Below are 10,773 nucleotides of genomic sequence, written 5' to 3'. Positions count from 1 at the left end.
TTAAAGAAAGACATATCCGTGGAACAATGGGCATTGGTTTGTGCAAAAGCTCATAAACAAACTATCAATTCTAGACTAAGGTTGTTGCAATACAAATGGTTAATGCGAACATATGTTACTCCCGAAAAATTAAATAAGTACAACTCTAATATTCCAGACACTTGTAATAAATGTAATGAAGATAAAGGTAACTTTTTGGCATTGTATTTGGGATTGCAGGAAGATAGGCTCTTTTTGGGTTGCAGTAACACAAACTATGAAACAAATATTATCCAAAGAGATTGTTTTGGATCCTGGCTTCCTTATTCTGGGATTGTACCCAGAAAACATGAGGTACACAAAAAGTGACAGAATGTTTATAGATATGGGTTTGTTACAAGCAAAAAGATTAATCGCACTAAAATGGAAAAGAACAAGGGAACCAAGTATCACTCAGTGGATAAAACAAATGATGGTGGCTTTGCCATTGGAGCGGATAACATAAGAAAGAAAGTGTACTTTATTGGTCCCCGTGGGGGAAATCCCTCTCTGCATTTAACCCATTCACTCAGTGAAGCAGTGGGCAGCCACTGGGCGCCCGGGGAGCAGTGTGTAGGGACGGTACCTTGCTCAGGGGTACCTCAGGGTAGCTGTTCAGGGGAATCAAACCCCCGACCTTCCGATCATGGGGCCACCACTCTACCTACTGAGCTATCCCTGCCCTACATGTGTACTGAAAAGGAAATTGGATGTTTTTGAGAAGGTGTGGAGACCATTTGTGAATTTTGTAGAAGGATTTGTATTGTCTGAGGAGGACGAGGACTGAGGGCAATAACATTTGATTTGGGATAATGCAACACGTTCTCACTCCCAACTCGTCAAACGTGTGACGCATGGTCAGGCTCCCTCTGCTGCACTTATGGACGCGCAGGGTACCCCCCTCGCGTCAGCAACTGACGTGAAGGGTCCTCCGATTGAAGAGATTGCCGCGGAAGAGCCTTTTGTCCGTATATTTATATATTTCCGAAATCACATTGTAGTGACGTATACTGAACACAATAAATTATATAATGTAAACAACTACCTGAGAAACAGGTAGAACGATACTTTTGTATGGTTTATTGCATTTATGGAGGGAGTGGTGTATGCTGGGTAATGGCACAGCTAGCTACTGGGTGACTTTATTCACCGCTTCGGCTGTTATCAGTCCAAACAATGGACGTTATTAGCAAAAATCAGTCCCATAGATATCGGCCATCTCCTGCTAGATTGTTCAGAAGGTTGTTCTCATCCATCCAGATGGAGGATCACTAACAGGAGCGTGGGAGACTCCAGAATCCACTCTGGCTGGAATCCGGTGGATATGCAGTGTGTACAGGTAAGACCATTTAAACGGACAGCATTTATAGAATGACTATTAAAAGTCAGCGAGTGTCAGTAATGTTAATGTGGTTATGTTAGTAATACACCGAGTGCTAATATAACAGCTTTAAGATGCATTTGTAGATATTATTACGTGTTTTACCGTCTTTATGGTGCTAGCTTAAAGTTACGGTGTAAACGTTAGCTTATATTGGAGGAAAGCTGTTACTGTTAAACGATGTTAGCACAGAAATATTAGCTTCTGTCATGACTGATGAAGTTACTGGTTAATAAAGTTTCCAGTAAAGTGTTTAATCGCAGCCACAGATTGACAGCAAATATCTCGATTAGCTTCAGTGCATCTGTAATAAATATGTGCAAGTTTCAGTGCTTCGTTTAAACTGTATGATACTTATACTGACCCAGGGTCAGTGTAAAATACAATCCTAGCTGTGTGAACAAAGCCTGGCTCCTTTAATCCTGCATGACAAACCTCAGGATGCAGGTTATTATTACTCTTTCCTGCTGGCACACCTGTCACACCTGAGAGTCAGCTAGAAACTTACAGTGACGTGGACATCATACAAAGACTGCCAGACTCTGTAATACTGCAAATGATCAGTGACTCAGGTTAACACTAAACTTTAAACGGCACCTCTGTGTCTCTGTGTGCTGAACATCTAGGATTGAGTCAGGCTGCATTGACTGTGGGACTTTAATGTGTTAAAAGCAGGTTGAAGACGGCTCAGAAACATTTGAAGATTAAAATTTAGCATTATGGCTGCTGGTGGTTTGTAATATCTACTCAGCTGTATTTTTGTTACTAATTTATGTTTGTTGTTGTTTAACACAGATTTCAGAAGAGCAAATATGCTTAATAGTTTAACTAGATTTCATTTGTCAGTGTGGGACTGCTGAGTCACCTGAAGAACTCATTTCATTCATTCTCCACATGATGTTCATTTACAGAAATGTTTCACAGGAACTGATTCCTCCCAAAGGTTGAACTAGTGTGTTTCCATAGATTACCTCTGTATGAATGTACTTCTTAAATGAAGGCAAGTGTTTGTCCTTTTTTGTTCCTCAGGTACAGTACGTGATATCAAGGGCAGGCAGTCAACACTGGGGGTAGACAAGAAGCAGACGTACTTCCAAGAGGGAGCTGCAGTGAGGTCAGAGGTCAGAATTTAACAGCTCAGGTTTATATTTTAGAGGTTATAAAAAATCAAAATGTATTCATGAAGAAACCTTTAAATAATAGTCATAATTATGATTATTATAAGAAATATCAAACATTTAAGTGGATTTTCTGTTACACATATTGTGTTAGCCCTGCGATAAACTGGCAGCCTGTCTCTGTCCTGTATCAGCTGGGATAGGCTTCATCCTCCCGCAGCCCTGAATTGGATACATTGTATTCCAATTATGTAATCTGATCATTTACAAACTCAAGGTATCTAATCAAAATGTAAGTAATAATTATAAAATGGGAAAGCAGAAATAAGTGTGACATAAATGTAAATGTGTGAGCTGACATAGAGGACAGCTACATGCAGTCTGAAAAACCTTTGTTGTCAAGTTTGCAGGTATATCAGCACGAGACATTCTTACATAGAAGAGACGTTAAAGTCTCTAACTCAGTGAAGCATTATTGGTCCCGTCTGTTTGGATAAATATAGTAAGTTGATGTTTGTCCATTTACTGACACATTTCTTAAGTGCTTATCCAGTTCAGGATCACAGTGGAGCTGCAGCTGGATATGTTCACTAAATAAACCTTACAAAAGTCAACAATAAACCTGCATCCATGTACGTTGTTGTCCACAGGATGAGAAAATCAAACTGGAAGACTGTGGAACATGTTAATAAATGTTTGTGTGTTTATGCCTGTGTCTTTCACAGGAGGCGCTGGAAGGTTTCCCTAATAGTTCCTGGTGAATCAAAGCAGAACCATAAAGGTTGCTGGACTGCATGATGGCCTTACCCCTGAGCAGCCATCCTGTTAAAGGAGGAACCAGTTAGAAGCTGTTTTCAAAGTAGCTGAGCAGATTTCTTCTCAAGTAAGCAATTAACTGTTTGTTCGTCTGTTCTGCCACTTAAAGAGCATTTAAGGACGTCTTTCGAGTGTCCAGTTGAATTAATTCTACTGGCTCTCATGGTCATTTGTTATTATAGACATATTTTTCATGTTCATCCAGCTATTTAGTAAATTCTATCTATTTAGTAATATCCGTCAGCTATAAAATGTAATATAAATATAAAAAATATCTAAATATCTCCTGCACTTTATATTTTAATGATGTAAGTCTGTTATCGTGTTACATTAGCATTCCTCACATATCAATGAGATGCTGTACAGTACAATCCTACTGACGCAGCAGAGGGATAACGACGGCTATTCAACATCGTTACACGACACATTCGAGCTGCATGACGCAGACAAAGTGACTAAATCATCTTTTTTATGGTTTATTGTCTTCAAACCAGCAGACAAAGCCGATTGCAGAAGATTTCGGAGAAGAACTTCAGGCCGTGTACTGAAAAGGTATTTTTTTCTTGTTATCAAAAGACATTTTGGAGTGGCAGCTTCTGCAACTGGTTGCACTAAAGTACAGCTTACAGTCTAAGAAACCACAGTGTTGATATTCAGCACAAAGAGAAAAGCTCACTTGTTTGAATTTATTTACAATCATAGTTTTATAAATTCTGAATGTAAACATCTTTTACAGCTTTGATATTGTTTGACACTAGATATCAGGTTTAATTTAAAGGTTTCTGTGTCCCAATGAGCCATTTACACTGACCAGTGTTTCACTTTAACTGTAACACATTCATTATTTAGATTCAACAAAGAAATAACTGAATGTAAAAATGACAGCCCTCAGGCAGGTTTATAGAGATATATGCATGCATTATGAAATTTATGTATCCCAGATAATTGTTATTCTTCTAGTCATGGCAGACCTACCCCTCCTCCCCAGTTAACTGCAACCCAAAAGAACTAGTGGGGCTATTTACACACTCACAACCAGTGTGGGGTAAAAAGAGCCACCAAAAAGCTGTCAGCCACAGATGTGCTAGAAGAGTTAGAAACTCTACTTATGGAGAAACTTTCTAAGTCTAACAGAGGACAGGAACTCCTGCCCAAATAACATGATATAACCCCACATACAGCCCAGCCATAAAGTGAACCAAGTCATTTAGTTAAAGACAGCATGGGACCAAATGCATGTAACCAGCCTGCACCAACCTGACATTTCTTCCTCCTGAATTAAATGAATGGATGGATGAAAGTTAAATGACTACAAACCTAAAGCCACTAGTTCCCACACTGGAGCTCCCTGACACTGTGTGTTAACCGTATTTAGCTTGTATCAACAGTTGTAACAGGCTAAGCCACCCGAGACACTGCATTGAACGATTGTTTCTATCTTAATGATTTCAGCTGACTGGTTTCAGCTCAGATGTTCTGCTTTTTCCTTTCAGTAGATCAAAGCAGCTCGTGCTCCTTCTGCTTCCAATTTAGAAGAAGAAGAAGAAGGCGAAGGCTTCAGCGAAGTGGCGTTCATGGTCTCAGTGAACAGTCACGGTCACACACTGCATGTGGTTTTAAAAGCAACATGTCTGTTCACCACAACAATGGAGATGTGTAATATTAGTGCAGCTGTGGTTTGTCCTTGAACATCAGTTCTGTTTTCTACTTTGATCACTTAGACCAAAAAAGTGTTGTTTTCAGATTCTTTCTTTTACATCTATAAAGCACCTGCTCATTTTTATTACAATTAGTTTCACATAAATGTTAGTGTTTCCTTTATGATCTTTTAATGCTTACACTACACTGTACACGTCTACATTAGAGACATTTCTGCTTCCTGTTTCTGTTGACTCAGTTGTGAAATGTTCTTTTATTTGATGCACAATAAGAAGTTCATAATTTTCTTACAAATAAAACTCTAATAACAAACATGAACAGCTGTGCTTATTTCTGAGACATGAGTTTTTGAATGTGTTGATATTTAGACAGTTTGCATCTGTATGCTGAAACTGTAATGGTGAACCTGAGGTGATGGTCAACAGAAGGCAAATATATATCAATATAAAACAATATTGAAGTAATGTCTTTACCCCCTGCAGCGTGTGGACGCTGTGCACGCAATCACCTTATTCACTGTAGTAAACATGCACCGCTAGCTCACGTGACTGACTGTCTCCATGGTTACATCGTATATTATTAGCTGTAAACAGCTTCCAAAGATACCGCCATAGCTCTCTGCAGCTGTAACACTTTCACACTTTGCAAATCATTTCATGTTTTTGATAGTTATGAAGACAGAATATGTTTTTAAGGTCATGCTAGGCGGTTGCTATGGTGGTTGCTGTGGACTTGCTGTGGACCTGCTTGCTTACCTAACCTTTTTTACCCACACCCCTCCGCATGCGGGCCAAATACACACCCCTTTACGACATCTACCAACACTTTACAACAACAACAGACTAATAGGATAAAATCTTAGCAGGATTAATTTATGTAGCACAGCATATTACATCATAACATAAAATGATCAAGATTATAATAAAAACTTAAAGATCATGACAAATACTTAAATATGGCATGATGTAACTGAGTGAAATATTGGCCTGGACTTGGCTCCAACAGCACCTAAGCTATGACCTTGGCTCCCTGTTTATCTGCTCCTGCTGAGATGGGGCAGAAAACCTCTCCAGTATGTTCTGTTCTCTTCTAATCAGATAAATAAGGCGATGACTTTCTGCGAACAGTATTTGTTATAACTCAGCAGTATAATGCATCATAAGACAATATCATTCATTCACAATAAATCAGCAGTCTAATGTAATGCAAATCAGTTTAACAAATGCAATAGTTATCAGCTTCTAATTCAGGAGAATAATGCAAACTAAAACTACATAATAATTCACAATCTTTAATTAGGGGTCTAACATGGCATAAAATAATATTATAATCCCACACAATGAAGCTTTTAAATCTTACTTACTCCTTATACTCCTTATATACAGAGAAGGTGGTCTTGTAGAATATCCTTATTATTGGGAAGTTCCAGACAGTTGTACTTGCTTGCTCTCTCCAAAATGGTGGGGCCCAAATACATTTCCTCTTGATGTTGAAATTATATGTTTCCAATTTGAGTGCCTTGTTTTTAGTTTCTTCTTTGTTGTGTTTGTTTGTTTTAAATTAAGGAGTCCAAAGGGTAGTTGTTGGGTCTCCCCTTTGCTTTATACAGAGAAAGTGGTGTTATTCAACACCCTCGTCTTTGTGGTCAAGTTTAGTTCATTTCCTCTTTTGTTAGATGAAAATGGTCTGTGTCTGTGTGGGACAGTCATCCAGAAGGAACTTGAAGTGGACTTTGAAGGGAACTGGTTCAGCAAATGTGGTAGATGTTTGAATGGAGCAGGTATTATTGTCTGCAATGAAGGGTCCCAAAAGTAGATATTGGGTGCTTATTCTTTATATACTCACGAAGGTGGTCTCATAAAATGTGCTTCTTATGCGGGTCGAACATCACATCGTCCCTGTCCAGGATGTGTACATCCCCATCATTGAAAAAGTGCCCATTGGACTGTAGTTGTAAATAGACTGGCCTGACGAGGTAGCTCTACTTCAGGGATGGCCAACCCGCGGCTCTCGAGCCGCACGCGGCTCTTTGCCTGGTTTCATGCGGCTCTTACGTTCATATCAAAGTTTGCGTTTGTGGGGTTTTTTTTTTTTAATGTTGTTGTTTTAAAATGTGCGCGTTCGCTTCGCTTGAGTTCAATACGGTGTTTTCATCAAATGCACATGTGTGTGAGATGAAAATACCGCAAAGTTTCCCAGTAGGAGCAAGTTCGCCCTTAAAATGGCAGGAAAAAAATGCACAGCAAAAAGAAAATATGAAGATGAACACAGGACGTTTTTAACAGAGTGGGAGAGTTTATATTTTTTTGTTGAACGCAATGGTAAGCCATTCTGCCTTATATGTCAGACGTCATTAGCGCATTTCAAAGCTTCAAATCTTCAGCGCCACTTCAGCTCACTCCATGCTAACATCGACCAGGAATTTACAAAAGGGACTGAACTTTGCAAGCACGAGTTGGCCACTTTGAAAAGTCAGGCAGAAAGGCAGATACAGTTTTTCCAAAAATTTACGAAGCGGTCAGAGACCATAACGCTCGCATCCTATCAGCTGGCTTGGAACATTGCACGGGCTAAAAAGCCATACAATGAAGGGGAGTTCATTAAAAAATGCCTCAGTGATGTTGTTGAAATCTTGTCTCCTGAAAATGACAAATTAAAACGCATGGTATCAGACGTCCAACTGTCCCACCACACTGTTGAACACAGAATATCGGACATTAACACGGCTATTGAATCACAGTTGCACTCTGACCTTCAAGCATGTGAGTATTTTAGTGTCGCATTGGATGAGAGTTGTGATATACAAGACAAGCCTCAGTTGGCAATATTTGCACGGTCTGTGTCCAACGATTGTGTGATCAAAGAAGAACTCCTGGATATTGTGCCATTAAAAGACAGAACCCATGGCATAGATGTGAAAGAAACCATGATGGCTGCATTTGAAAAAGCAAATCTGCCCATAACGAAATTAACTGCAATAGCCACGGATGGAGCACCAGCCATGATGGGATCTGTGAACAGGCTTGTGGGGCTGTGCAAAGCTGACCAAACTATTCCTGACTTTTGGAATTTCCACTGCATCATCCACATGGAGCAACTCGTGTCTAAATCATTGAATTTAGATCACGTCATGAAGCCTGTGATGGAAATCGTCAACTATATCCGCACACATGCGCTTAACCACAGGCAATTCAAGAATCTCATCACTGAGCTGGACCAAGGGCTTCCAGGTGACCTGCCGCTGCACTGCACTGTGAGGTGGCTCTCAAAAGGCCAGGTACTCTCTCGCTTCTTTGAGCTTTTGGATGCCATGAAACTGTTTATGGAAAAGAAGGACAAGGACTATCCCGAGCTCTCGGACCTCAAGTGGATTATGGATCTGGCCTTTTGGTCGACATGCTGTGTCACTTGGACAGACTGAACCTGACCCTGCAGGGTAAGTTAAAAATGCTGCCTGACATGGTGCAAAGTGTGTTTGCGTTTGTCAACAAACTGAAGCTGTTCAAGACACATATTCAAAAGGGAGATTTAACGCATTTTCCCACTCTGCTAAAAGCCAGCGGGCAAGTCGCCAGCGCTGCCCTGAGTAAGCAAAGAGCCAGATATGCAACGGTGATTGAAAACTTGCACGAAAGCTTCGTGACCCGGTTCCATGATCTACAATTGAAAAGGCCACAGATTACGTTCCTCGTCGACCCATTTAATGCAGAGACCGGCTGTTTGTAAGTCCCGCTAGTCACAGATGAAGCTGCGGCTGAGTTGGAGATGATCGATCTTTGTGAGGAGGACCAATTGAAACCTGCTTTAAGGGAAGGGACCATTTAGTTCTGGAAAAGTGTGCCAATGGAAAAATACCCCAATGTCAAACGGGCTGCGCTTAAGATACTGTCAATGTTTGGGTCAACATACGTCTGCGAGTCTGTGTTTTCTACCCTAAAACATGTCAAATCAAAGCATCGATCTGTTCTGACTGACACACATGTGAAAGAATTGCTTCGAGTGACAACAACGGAATACAAGCCAGATTTAAAGAGGATTGTTCAAGGCAAGGAATGCCAGAAGTCCCACTAAACAACATGCATTATAAAAGTAAATGCTATTGTAGATTATTATATTTTTGTTTGTGGACTTGGTTGAACTGAGAGTTTGTGTGTGTGAGACAGTGCACACAATGTTCATTGTTGAAAATGACTGGCCTGTGGTTTTAGTACTGTAGGAGTCCATTTCTGTCATTATCATGTTGGTGTGTGACATTTACAATAAATCTGGCTGAGCAGAGATGTGTGTATTTTGTGTGTGTGTGTGTGTGAGTGTGAGAGAGAGAGAGAGAGAGAGAGAGAGAGAGAGAGAGAGAGAGAGAGAGAGAGAGAGAGAGAGAGGGGGGGGGGAAAGGATGGGTGATGTTCATGTGTGCCCATGCGTATGATGTGGCTCTTTGCGGTAACACAGTAAAAAAAAAGTGGCTCTTGGTCTCTGACTGGTTGGCCACCCCTGCTCTACTTTGTTGTGCCATCTGCTTTGCCAGATGTCATTTGGTTTCCCTGATTTATAAATCCTGGCAATCCTCCATGCACTTAACAGTGTACACTATATTACGCTGTTTGTGTTGGGGGACCTGGCCTCTGTGTCTGTGAGGATAGTATCCGCACTATGTTGAAGCATCCTGATGACACCCAGTTTATGATCCAGTGGATAATGAGAGTCAAACCTTAAATACTGATGCGTATGCGTAGGTTTACGGTACACATCAGTTTTTAATTGTCCCCCATTACTGATGGAAATTTCACAGTATGAGAAGGTTAACCTGCCACTCTTATATCCTCCCTGGTGAATTTGATGTGTTGGTCCATCGAGTTAATGTAATCCGTGAATTGTGGTACGTCCTGAGATTTAATTTTCACCCAGGTGTCATCCACCAATGACTTGGTGGTGTTCCAGGGTAGGATAGGAAAGCCCACTTCCTCCATGTACAAATTGGCTATGATGGATTAAACTGGGTAACCCATGGCACACTCATGTTTCTGCCTGTATGTGAATGTGAAACAGGTAGAATTAAGACAAAGTTCTGAAAGCAAGCACACTTGGACGATGCTGAGAGTGGTCCTGTTGCTGAGGTTGGGGTCCTTCTGTAATCTCTTATGAACTACCTCCAATGCTTCCGTGACGGAGATGCAACTGAAGAGAGATGTAACATTGTACGAGATCATGGTTTCAAGGAACTGAGCTCCCATCCCATTGTTCCTTCATTGGTCCTAGTTTCAGTCAATATGCAAATGTACTGTTTATAAGGTTGGGGAAACCTGCAGTCAGTTGAGACTGAAGAAGTCACCTGGATGAGTGATGAAATGTTTCTCACACTGAATACACTACATCCAGATGGACAGAATCAAGTTTCGGGGATTTACTTACCTGAATTTTTGAGCATGCATCAAGACATACACCACTTAAGGTAAAATCATGCTAAAAACTTTCTCTGTATAAGTACTTAGTGTTCAGGACTTAAAAACACTGAGACTGAACTCAAGACATGTAACCTTAACAATTGCGACTGGATGAATGAAACAGAGACAAAGAATTTAAAAAATAAAGAAGATCTATGGACTTGTGTTTATGAAGAGTACATAGCAAAATATAAAAAACAGATTTAACAAAACTTTAATTTCTGTATTTTTGTTCATAATCATTGGTATCTGGAGCAGGTAACTAGTACTTCAAGAAATATGGCCTTCTATGTAAGCATTGGGTCAAAAATAAATCTTCGTATTAAGATGCTTGGTCATT

The sequence above is a fragment of the Astatotilapia calliptera genome, chromosome 20 (assembly GCF_900246225.1).
Source record: "Astatotilapia calliptera chromosome 20, fAstCal1.2, whole genome shotgun sequence".
NCBI lineage: Eukaryota > Metazoa > Chordata > Actinopteri > Cichliformes > Cichlidae > Astatotilapia > Astatotilapia calliptera.
The sequence above is the reverse complement of the archived record's forward strand: the minus strand, read 5'-3'. Positions refer to the sequence as shown.